Here is a 13,582-nt window from a genome sequence, read left to right as displayed (position 1 = left end):
CCATGCCTACCTCGAATCTGATGATTCCATCGTCAGGGTTGATCTTGTGACTAGCTGCGTACATCCTATGGATAGTGGAGGACTTTTTGAAAATCGTTCGGACACCACTACCTCATTCAACCCCATTGCAATACTGCTATACTTGCAGAGAAGAGAATGATTTAGGGAAGGACCCACCCTACAAGGATGCTGAAAAACAAGCTATTGATCCTTAAGATGATCCGATAGGTGGGGAACCAAAGGATATATATGGGTTACACTTGATGGGGTGAGGAGCTCCCTAAGGTTGCGCCATTACGAATGATTCGTGCTCTACCTTCTGATGTCAAGGGAATTGGTAATATAGTGAACTTGAGTCCACATGGGATGACGTTGACACAAGCACCAAATTATAATGGTGAGGAGTTTGAAACAGAGATCGAAAGCGGCACCACAACTCCTCAGCTACTACTACAAGAAAAACAAAGCTGACAACATCAAAAGAAATAGTGAAAAGTGAAATAGAAACTGCAAGGGGTAGCTCTGAATCTGATACTGATTCCCAATCTGAAGAAAGGGAGGAAGTTCTTCAAAACAGCAAAAGGAGCATCTTTGAAAATGGTGGAGACATAAATGCTATGCGGCCAATCATCATCAAAGGCTTCAAGAGAGGACAACTACTACCCAATGGCTATAATATGTTGGCGCATTCAATGCACATTGCAAGTTTATTGACAAATGGGGAGAGGAATTGCAAAAAGTTATGTATTGCAACCCTCCTCCCACACTGAGTTGATAACTGAAATTGAGGTCACCGATGAGCCGAAGCTTAATCGTTCTGCTAGGTGGAAGTAGAACAAAGAGTTGGCCCAAAAAGAGAAGAAAGCGAAGGTTGTAGTAGCGAAGGTAGTTGAAGAAAATCACAAGCCAAAACCTAACTTACGCCCTACCCTAAAGAACTATAAATCTTTTACAATTGAGGACCACAAGTTAGTGTTTTATAATGCCACACAAAAACCAACAAGTGAGGCAGAGGGAGTATATGATGGTCCAGTTGAAGTAAAAGAAGTAGATTTGGCTGAACTTGGGGAAGACCCTAAGCCAGTCTTCATAGCAAAAGACCTCACTCCAAATCAAGAAGCTAAGGTCATTGATCTCACTCCAAATCAAGAAGCTAAGGTCATTGATCTCCTCAAAGAATATAAGGATTACTTCGTGTGAACTTACCATGCTATGAAGGGAGTACTTGATGAGGTTGTGCATGACACAATTCCCATGGTACCAAATACTAAACCTATCCATTAGCAGCCTTATCTAATGAATCCAAAGTATGCTAAAATTAAAGAAGAGATAAACAAGCTTATCGAATGTGGATTTATCTATGAGATTGAACATTCGGACTGGGTGTCACCCATCATGGTTGTGCCTAAAAATAATACGAAATTACGAGTTTATGTCGATCTCAAAAAGGTCAATGATGCAGTAATAAGATGAGATCACTACCCCTTGCTGTATTTAGGACACTTACTCGAACTGGTGGATGGCAAGGAAGCATACAGCTTCTTAGATGGGAACCAAATTTCTATTGCTCTGAAGGATCAAGCTAAAACTGCTTTTGTTACATAACACAGAGTTTATGCTTATAGAGTTATGCCATTTGGCTTGACAAATGCATTAGCCACATTCCAACTACTTATGAACATTGCTGTAAAGATTTTCTACAGATGTTTCTTGAAGCTTTGTTAGATGATTTGTGCATTCATTTATCATGGAAGGATAATTTATCCTACTTAAAAAAGGTATTTGAATGATACAAACTTTATCGCCTATCTCTAAGCACATTGAAATGCCAATTTTGGGTTAAACGCGGAGTCATCTTAGGACATATAGTGTCCAAAAATGGGATTTCCATAGATGAGATTAAAATCAAATTTATCTTGGAATTACCCCCACCAACAAACTACAAGGGATTCTAAAGGTTTATGGGGACATGTAGGCTACTACAAACGATTCATCCTCTTTTATGCCGATATTGCAGGTCCCTTATACAATCTTATCATCATATTTCAGTGGACAGAAGAACGCCAACAAACCTATGATATGTTAAAGAAAGCTTTGGTTAGTGCTCCCTTATTACGAGTGCCAAACTGGGATGTTATCTTCCATGTACATATTGATGCTTCTAGCTTTGCAATTGGATGCGTCCTAGCCCAGCCAAGGTAACATAAACTAGACTATCCCATATGTTTTACTAGTCAACAATTATGCGAGGCTGAGATAAATTAGACCACCATGGAACATGAAGGTTTAGGAATGGTATATGTTGTGAAGAAATTATGACATTACCTTTTAGCTAATAAATTTATTTTCTATGTTAATTCATCAAGCCTTGCTATACCTTGTCAATAAACCTTGCTCCACAGGAAGAATCACTAGGTGGTTGTTTATTCTTCTTGAGTTTGATTTTATAGTTGTGGTAAGACTTGGAAAGAAACACATCATGGCTGATCATCTATCTTGTTTACCTAATGGTGAAGCACCAATTGGAGTAGATGATGATCTACCTAATTGTTGATGGCGGCTGGGCTCCCATCTCCTAACCGTTGCTCTCCCCAAAAACCCAGTCGGAGGATATATCTTTGACAAGGTGACACCACACCCTATATATGGCTCTTTGACTTCCCATGCTCTTGCATATGGGATAATCCACAACTTCCAGTCATGTGATAACCTGAGAGTAGCTACAGGATTTGCCACCTCCAACACCCTCCTTCAATTCAAGCACCTCAATCAAACAGAGGTTGGGACCGTTTGAGGACCACACAGGCCGAGCTCTGATACCATGTCAAAGTCACGCACAACAAGCATGCACACCACCCTAGGACACTGAGCAACATCGACGGCTGGGCTCCCATCTCCCAACCATTGCTCCCCCCAAAAACCCGGCCAACCATTAGAGGAGATAACTACAAGGTGCCACCACACCCTTTATATGGCTCTTTGACTTCCCATGCTCTTGCATATGGGATAATCCACCACAGCTTCCAGTCATGCGATAACCCGAGAGTATCCACAAGAATTTCCACCTCCAACACTGATGCTATACTGTGAGGCTATACCAAAGTGGATTGAGAAAATTGATAACTTTCTAGCTAATGGTTTTCTAGAGGCAAAGAAGCTAAGGAAAGATCGAGAAAGGAAGTTTCTTAAAAAAGTAAGACCTTATCAATTGATTGTTGGAACTCTTTATAGGAGAGGTGAGGATGACATATTAAGGTGCTGCCCCAAGGAGGATTAATACTTACACATCACATCGAACAAGCACATGAAGGGGTAGCTGGTAAGGAAGTTTCTTAAAAAAGTAAGACCTTATCAATTGATTGTTGGAACTCTTTATAGGAGAGGTGAGGATGACATATTAAGGTGCTGCCCCAAGGAGGATTAATACTTACACATCACATCGACGAACAAGCACATGAAGGGGTAGCTGGTGGTGGGCACTTTTCAATAGATATTACTGCAAGAAAAATAAAGGATGTGACGAGGGCCAATAATGTGCTAAACCACAAAAGAAGGATATAATGCCCTTGCACCTTATTTAAAAATTAGAACCCTTTATGAAATGGGGCATTGATTTTGTGGGACCCATCAGTCTTGCTGCACGTAACACCCAAGCAAGGTACATTTTAATAGCTACGGATTATGTCACGAAATGGGTTGAAGCAAGAGCTTCAAGAAAAGTGGATGTTGTGGCTACAACTAAGTTTCTTTATGAGAATATCATTACTCGCTTTGGATGTCCTTTCGATCTGGTGGTTGAGTGACCAAGGGAAACATTTATAAATGATATAATTCAACATCTCACCACAATATTCATGATCTCACACCGCATGTCCACTCTATACTACCCACAAGAAAATGGTCAAGCTAAGAGAACCAAAAAAGTCCTCATTTTCATATTAACAAAAGTTGTTGAAGCTCGATGCAATGATTAGGAATTCAAGCTCATGACAACAGTAAAGTCCAAAAGTATTATGGTCCTCTTACTGAGGAAGCCTTGCAGGTTGCACATGATAAAAAGGCAAGCAAGGAAAAAGAAGAATTAAAGAAAGCTCTAGCTCAACAAGAAGCTAAAAAGAAAGACAAATTCGACAGCAACAACGACGAGAAGCTATCCTTGGATATGCACAAGCCTTTGTGGGAGAAGTTGAAGGAGACACAGAGGAGCACATAGCACCACCACCAATACCCAAAAAAGTATGGATCCCAAAGAGAAACCCTATCATAAGAGGAGCACACAGAGGAGCACATAGCACCACCACCAATACCCAAAAAAGTATGGATCCCAAAGAGAAACCCTATCATAAGAGGCAGGGTGATTGATGGGGAAGCTTCTACATCAAAAAATGTTACAAAACCATTTTTGGCTATCCAAGTCCCAATCCCATTAGTTTCCTTAGAGCGACCCACTATGCAAGTACAAATTGTCTTGCCATCGAAGTGTCAACTCTATTGCTTATCTATCAGAGGGATAACCCATTAGCTCCATCAGGTCTTACGAAATCCCCTTACCGCCCGTAAAGTTGAAAATTTATATGTCACAACAAGTAACAAAGGGTGCTTCTAGCCAACAAACAATGATGGAGAAAAGTTGGAAATGATGGTTACATAGAACCTACAATACCTTTCGCGCAAAGTCAAGGTATGACAAAATTGGAAGAGGGGATTTATGCTAATATCATTATTTTTATCTAGACGTTTTGCTCCTTGACAAATTTCATGTCCATATCAAGAGGGAGCCTATTGGAAAAAGCTAACCCATGACAATATCGTTTGCACCAATATGTACAACAATATAGCACCTATACACATAATAAAAATCCAACTAACAATTAAAATTTAAAAAGATGATGAGAAAGAGCACATACCAAAACAAGATAATGAAAGTATGCTACATGCCGTGAGCATGAAATTTTCATGGAATGCTACGAGTGACCCTATCTTGGACCCAGATTGTCTCTATCAAGGGTAGCTAAGTATTATTCCTTTCCAAACCCACTCACGATAGTTTTATGCACCATTCGGGGAATGATGTTGTAGAGCCACCTTTGTGGACCTATTCTACCTATAGTTTTATCCCCTTGCACCATGTCTTAGCTAAGTGACATCCTACTTATGCTAGCATTGTAGAACTTATTTTAGGTGCTATGAGATAAGACTCTTGCAATCCATGGCAGGAGAGATACCACAATGACATGATGATGTGAGTGTACTTTACCTAGTGGGAGGACCCTTTCAAGTGAGGAATGCACATGAAGAGCTTGTAGAACAGGGAAGAAGGACAACGGCTTACGTACTTACACTATCATTCTATGAAATAATGTTATCGACTCCTTGTCCCTTCTGGAACATGGTTGGTGATTTCCTTGATAGCATAGTTAGCCGTAGCTACTTAGCTCACTTGCCTATAGTACCCATGCCATATCACGGTGGGATGTACTCAGATCATTGCCTCATACACCAGAGGAGGTATATCTATTAGAATCAAACCATGAGGATGATGAGCTTAGTGACACTGAGTTCGACCCAGCGTATGAGTTATGGCTATTTGATGAGACGACCTATTACGATGAATTTGAAGATTTGTTTTAAGGCTTAGAGGAGGCAACAATGGAAGTTCTCAATAGTACAAGTGCAATTCTATAAGACTAACTTCCTAACCATACAATTAACTAGGTGTATTCTACACCCAAACTCAACTATTACTATTGTTTCAATTTTAAAATTTTAATTATTTTTTTAATTGAAAGAAAACAAAACAAAAGAAAAGAAAAGAAAAGAAAAAGGGGCCCAAGAAGATAACTAGGAGATCTTGGTAGGACTTTTGGCTTTTAATGAAATAGAGCCTTGGGACCATAACCTTGATCTGCGGCATGGGATGGGACCTTGTGGTGCCTAAAAACATACCAAAAAAGGGATTAAAAGACCATCATTGAGGTACTTAACGGTTCTTAGATACTCTTGTATGGGGTCTCTATACCATTTCTTGGGTCTTTGTAGGGTGGTGCCTTGCTCTTACATTTTTATCTTAGAATTTAAAGTATAATTTCTTGTTTAAAAAAATAAAAGGCAAAATCTTGTAATAAATCACTTAGCAGTTTCATTTATGAGGCTAGATAATAGCTAGAGATGGTTTCACAAAAGTGATAGTTTGTAGAGACTAGGGTCATAACCCAAGGCATATTCTTTGCTTTGTCTTGGTTTAGATAGAATTTGGACCAATATTAATATTATTCTTGTCTTAACTAGAAAAAATTGACCAGTCTCACAACAAAATTTCCTACTACTTGATTAGGTGTTTGCATTATGCTTAAATTTTAATTAGATTCTATAAGAACACCTTCCTCGTTATACCATGTTGCCTTTGCAGACCTTCGACATTTCCAATGCCAACATGCATCCACATACAACCTCGATGCATCTTCGTCGACATATTCCAAAAGGACAGAATGTGCATTAGGAAGGGGGTATGTTAACCCTTGCTAGAGACCTCTATGTACCATCTTCAACAATTTTGGCCGAAGTCACTGGAAACGACAGACTTTATTAGAATATACTTATAGTGTATTATTTTGTGTGTGTGATCGTCGCTTGTCTATTAAAGGCACACCTCGGGATATTAGGGGGAGAGTACTGTTTGTGAATTACGTGTTTGCCAAATAATTCCTAGGATCTAATTTTTAACTTTTTTTGCCTAAGAGTACAAACCCTAGCAACAACACATAAGAGGAAAAATGTAGTCTCACCACTCACTTTTATGCATAAGCTAATAGAGTGCTCTTTTTCTCTATTATCCTATATTATTAATTGCTTGCCTTTTTCTTGTTTGCTCTTATGTTTGCTTGCTTGCATGTTTGTGAGAGAGTGAGTGTGTAAGATTGAGTGGTGAGGAGGACCGAGCTTCCATTGGAGTGTGGCAGTTGGTGCGGCATAGTGGATCTTTTGGGTGCAGGTGCATGGCAACATTGCTTCCTATAAGTGGCCACCATCAAGAGGGAAAGCCTAATCTCTAGAAAGAAATTCAAGAAAGTTGTAATCATTTGTTTACTACAAGCCTTGGAGGAGAAAGGATGGCATCTTCATGGAGGGCATGAAAACTTTGGTACTAGCCTATGATGATTACATATTTTCTATGGGGAGGATACATAGATTAAGATGATTAAGAATCCTTAACATTTGATGATGAACTCAAGGATCACATCGTAGAGGTCCATAAAGTGCAATCCCTCTTTATTACGACATCCAATTGTGTATCATTTCTAGAGCAATGCTCTTTGATAGCCTTTGTTGGTATGGTTGTAGAGTGCCACAATCCAATATTCTAAGAACCATCTATGTATCCGGTCTACCATAGTCAAAAAATACTTGTGCTCGAGAGAAGTGTCTCACCAAGGTAACATTTTGAGCAATGAGCTAATGAAAGAAGGTGCATAAAGGCAAATGCTATCATGTCATCCTATGTGCTCGAGAGAAGTGTCTTACCAAGGTAACATTTTGAGCAATGAGATAATGAAAGAAGGTGCATAAAGGCAAATGCTGTCATGTCATCCTATGTCAAAAGTATAAGGACTCTTGATAGATACGGCCTCATCATCTACTGTTCTAAATTAAGATACTATAAGTTGTAGTTGCAAGTCCCAAATCATGTGACAAAATCATGCCCTAAAATTATAAATCATAAATCATAAAATTGAGTGACAAAATCACATCCTATGCTTAAGTGGCAACCTGGCTCCACTTTGATACTAGCTACAAGACCCCTACCCCTCTGACTATATAATAATCTAGCATCAAAAAATCATACTAAGGTTAGAGTGACTCATTCAGGGTCTCATCTCATAATATTCTAACGCTTTTCATTATTCTGACAACTTTCCTTAGTCTAACTAGAACAATCCTTACGTTAGGAAAGGTGAATGGTTTCACTAGGTTCTTTCCCTTTATAATTCTCATAAGGGGTGTGTGTGAATTAAATGAAAATTTCAATTATGGGTGTGTGAGTTCACACTGGCTCTATATAGGCCCAATGTTCAAGCAAAAGGCTAGACCCATCGAGCTAGATGGGGCTAGGCTAAGCCTATGAAATTGGTCTAAAAGTATAATAGGATCAAACACTCGAAAGTGGGTTGTAGAGTGGACCCGATCTTATGGGTACTTTCCAAAATGAAACCAAATTGTATTTTAGAGTAAGGAACTTGGGAAGAGTATCCTAGATTAGAAGTCATGAAAAAGGATAGAGGAATTTCCTTCATACATCAAGGAGTCACACCATCTTGTTGAGCCTCAGGGAGCTACTCAATGTAACTTACTTAACAAAGTTCACGCACACCTTACTATGAAAATAGTTCTTTCCATAAAAAAACATAACAATGGAAATAGTTCTTTTCATAAAAACACTACCATGAAAATAGTTCTTTTCATAAAAGCATAACATGATACAAACCTTTCACGTAACATCCATAGTTTCCTTCATTCATAATAACACAAAATTAACACACAAAGTAGTGTCACATCATCATCACATATCACCTTGCACCATGTCAGTGATCCTCAAAAAAGATGACGACATATTGCCCAACTCGATCACTACTAGACAACATTGGTGGCACGAGCATATGGAAGAGTCCCATGTATGTCTCACATGGAGGAGCCCCATGTATGTCCCACATCTACCACAATCACGAAATCTCACTATCCAAGGAGATGCTTCACCTTGTAGAGCTGTCACTAGTGCCGAAAGCTAATGTGCATGGTGGCTTGAATGCTAGAAAATTAAAAAAGCATGGGAATCCCTTTTCTATTTCACTACTATGCTAGGGTGAACCACCTTTAATTGGCATGTGGAGAGGGTCCACTTGCTATGTCGGTAAAGCCCACATGTAAATACTCTGGTATTATCAAAAATACTTTCTGCCATTTTGGTTCAATGCCACAGTCTAATTCTTGTATTAGCCTCATATGTCTTGATCTTCATGATGTAGCTGCCTCACGTCTCCACAAGATGCTTTTTTTTCCAATGTTTATAACTATAGGCAATAAGGTATGCGACTATCCTAACCTTAAGCAAATCCTATAGTTGTGGATTTTTAAGCTTTGTATTCCACATTCTCCCATAAGTTACCTTCCCCTTCCATTGGAATTAACTCCTCCCACTCTGAAATTGGTGCTCTAATTAAATATGGTGTAAGGAAGACTTTTGGGAATTGTACTCTAGGCCTAGGAGAATAGTCATATTGTCGGTGGATTAAAAGGCATCACCTACATGAGATCTTTAAAAAGAATCTTTGATTACAGCATTGGGTTCCACACTTTAATGAGAGATCTTTATATTCTGCTGAAAGGTGGCCCAAAACATCTTCATTAGTATGTTTCAGCAGGCAAGGTGACATGTAGGGGCATTAACTTAGTGTAGCTGACTACTGTCGGCTTCGGGGTCGGTGACCCCTTAAGGGTGAGAGTGTAAGTGGTCATGAGTGATGATGAAGAGAAGAAGAAGCTATGTTAGTAGGTTTCTTAGTGTTAGCTATGTCAGGGGCTAGCTCATGAGATGGAAGGAGTTTGGAGGTTGGAGAATAAAGGCCTATTAAGGGGATATGCATAATGGAATACATTTTCTCCTTGCTTTTCTTTATTAGAGGGGGGTGGAGGAGGGGGCTTAGTGCTATTAATGAATATATTTAGCTCTAACTATTCTTCACATGTTCAAAAGAAAAATTCTCAATAGAAAAATCATTTACCACCACCATGGATACTAAAATTTGTTCTAGATGTTTATAAGTTTTTATGATAGAGCTTTAGTATGCCATAAGGGTGATATAATCTACTCTCATAAAAGATTAAATACTTATATGTGTCATAAGCTTCAAGCTATCCTTGAGTTAAGAACCAAGAAAATGAGGTAGTAAGGGTTTTAAAATTTACTGGAGTTAATGGAAGGTCAGGGGGCATATTACGAGGCTCCCTCCACTAGTTGCTTCATGCGTTCATCACACTGGGCTTGGCATGGTAGTTTCATTTGTTGGCATAGTTGTTTCTCAAGTTTGGCTATTCATGCATCCTTATCTATCAGCAATTCCATAATGTAAACTTCCCTTATTGCCATTTCCTATAGAAGTTGGTCATATTTTGCGTTTGCCTCGTGTGCCACCCTTGTCTGTTCTATAAGAATGCAACAAGGTTTATTGAAGTACCTTTACTTTCACACTTGCAGTTATGTCTTCACTTCTTAAATGGAGGCTATGAGATGTGAAAAAAATTACTAGTAGCTATTGATTTCCATCTCAAGCTATTATTTACTTGCCTTGAACTTTGCATGACGTTGATGTCTCGCTATATTGATATGGGTAACTTGGGATGTATGCCAATAATTCCATGAGCAGATGTGGGGTACATCGGGCTGCCGATGGATACCTGGTTCCTGCTGTTATAAGGCCATGTTTTCTTACTTTATTTCGAATGGTTTACAAACGAGAAAACTAAGTATGAATTCCTCTGATCATCCGCAGAGTCTGATGGGCAAATAGAGCGTATGAATCACATTGTAGAGGATATGATTCGTGCATATGTCTCTGGAAAAGCATCAAATTGGGAAAAATATCTTCCAATGATGGAATTTACCCATAATAGTTTTAAACATACGGTTTTAGTCTGTTCATGCTTATGTATGGGTATCAACCCAGGGCACCTATTAATGTCGGTCTTAAGGACATTGAGCTTGATGCATCGAGGGATTTCTTACTTGCATGATATGCAAGAAATGTGGACCGAAGCTTGGGATTCTATCAGGAGTGCTCAGGATAAGGCACGATTCTATGCTGATAGAGGACGCTCAATTTGGTCTTTTGAACCAGGAGCGTTGGTTTATTTAAAAGTTCCTAAATATTTTCAGACTTTGTCAAAAGAAAAATGCTCGAATTTATCTCTTAGATATTGTGGTCCTTTTCGATTTATACATCGGATTGGCACGGTTGCGTATGAACTTAAACTACCTCCACGATTGCGTATGAACTTAAACTACCTCCACATGTTAGAGTTCATCTAGTCTTTCATATTAATAGATTGAAAGGAAAACTGGGAGGTGAGGATAACATAGTTACTCCTCAAGAACTCGTTGAAGTTGAAGAATTATCCTATGTTCCACATGAACCTAATAAGGTACTTGAATTCACGGAAAGAAAACTTTGTAGTTGATTAATCCCTGAGGTTAAAATTAGGTGGAAAGATAGGGAAATAAAGGATTCGACTTGGGAGTTAGTTGAGATTGTTTAGTGCAGTTCTCCTTCTTTTCATTGCAAGAGTGCAATGTTTTGAGAGAGGGGAAGTATGTTAATGCACATTATGTGTTCATATACTAGGAGGCTAACCCACATTAGGCTTGTGAGCATGGGAGCATGGGAACAAGCTCTAGTGGAGCATGGGTTAGGACTAACCTTAAGGGTTAAGGTTAGGATCAGGCATCCAAGGGTCACACATGGGAGATGGAGAGTCAAGAGTCAATTGAGGGCCCTCTTATATAATAGGGGCATGGGGCACACTCAAGGGGGGCTTAGGCTATGGTCTCTTGATGTCATCTTGAGGTTAGGTTATGTTATGTTCTCTTGTGTAGAGGATCATAACTACTCACCTACCATTTCACACTATAGCTACATGCTATTGGATTGGAGTTATACCTCTTAATGGTATGGGACATTAAGGTAAAGGTATGATGTACTTCTTTATAATTCATGTGTGCATCCCTTGGGCTCGGGGGTGGTCGGGTGGATGAGTTTATGCCTGATTTATGCATGTTTATGCATAACAATTATCTACAAAGATCTTAGGGTTTTAACACATCTTCAATCTTGTCATGTTTCTTGGAAGGACCAGCCTTTGTGGACTACAGTTGGAGTTGAATCTATTGCCTTTTGTGATAAAGTAGTGGCATCTTGTGAATCATGCTCTACGTGGTGGGCTCTCTATGACACCTCCTTCTCCTGCTTCTTTTACTTCTTCCTTTTCTTCATCCTTTATTTCCTTACCCTCTATTGGTAGCTCTTGATGCGGTGATAGTACTATTGGATATCAATGCTCCACCCTCATATTGTATTATCTAGGCATCAATTAGCTTATGTTTATACGGCCCCATTATGAGGATTAGCCATGGTTGAACAGCTTGGGCACCTGCCCGGCCCACCGACATCCCAATATTCACAGGGGAAGGCTCCCTATGAGACAAGATGGTTTAGAGACAACTTGAATTAGATTTGGCACCTACCAACAAATAGGCTGCATGCTACACTGGATTGTTATCTCATAATGGTCCCCACACATCATATGTGTTTTCTAAGGGAAGTTCAATTGCAACAATTGGCGGGGGGTGTTCAAAGGACAGCTCATGCGGCAAAGCCTGCCCAGGTCTTGACCAGCCTCGGTATGGTTAAAATGGTGTGCTTCTGGTACGATGGATGAGGGCCAACAAAGCGGTCCCTGAGTGAAGTGCCAGGACACCTAAGGAGGATCTTGGAGGGTTTTGACCAGGCGATGCACGGGCTTGCAGTGCCAAGGACACCCATGCTTTGTCGAGGAAGATATTGTATGATGGACCAATGTTTATTGTAATCTATTATTGGATCTCGTTGTTGACCCGCTGGTCTCAACGGAGAGTCCAGAGTGATCTTGTTTTTTGAGAAACAAAGACTCAATGGAAATTTTGAGTTATGACATGTGTAACCAATAATTGTTTGTCAATGGATTGTTTTATAAGTTAAAGTTTAAAGAGGAGTGTGTGCGTATCTGTATTCTAAAGCAAAAGTTAAGAAAGGCATTCAATTATGGGTGGGTGAGTACTTGTATGGTTCTACTATTCCAGTGGTTGGGCGGTGGCTAACCCATGGGCCGGTGGGGTTAGGCTGGAATCAGTAGAGTTTTAAAACAATAAAATTGAATAATAGGAATACGCTAACTGGAGTAGTTAATTAGAATCCTGAAGACTTCTCTAAAGAATAAATCAACGGCTGTGCCTGATTCAACCGTTGATTCAATCAGGCACAACCGTTGATTCAATCACGAAAAAAGCGTTGATTCCTTCAAGTCAAGTCTGTAATAGTTTCCCTTCTATCTGGTTTATTCAAATGAAGGTTAGTTCAGTATCTTGACCTCGTTGGAAAAATCCATTTTAAAAAAAAATGGTGGAATCATCCCCGCTTTCCGAGCATGGGAAATTTTCCCGGTTTTGGTTTTTGGAAGGACCACTAGCTTAGTCTCGTGCCCGGACATTCGAGAGCGAGGCCCCGAGTGAGAAACCCTACCCCGTGCAAGAGGAAGGTACTTCCGCTACTACCATTCGGGAAGGTACTTCCGCTACTACCATTCGGGAACCCGGTGTGTAGAGGGGGCAGTGGGATCTCACAGTTTTGGTATCAGAGCGCTGTTGTAAAATTTACGTAACAGCAGTAGAAATTGCTTAAAATTTTTAAAGTAAGTCTAGGAAATAATGTTTTCGCTTGTTAATATTATGTTGAATAAACTTCAAAAAAATTAAAAACTTATATATTGAATTGGAAAT

Source organism: Cibotium barometz, chromosome 4 (assembly GCF_041138505.1).
Source record: "Cibotium barometz isolate CiBa-2024 chromosome 4, ASM4113850v1, whole genome shotgun sequence".
Taxonomy (NCBI): Eukaryota; Viridiplantae; Streptophyta; class Polypodiopsida; order Cyatheales; family Cibotiaceae; genus Cibotium; species Cibotium barometz.
This window is presented reverse-complemented; position numbering follows the sequence as displayed.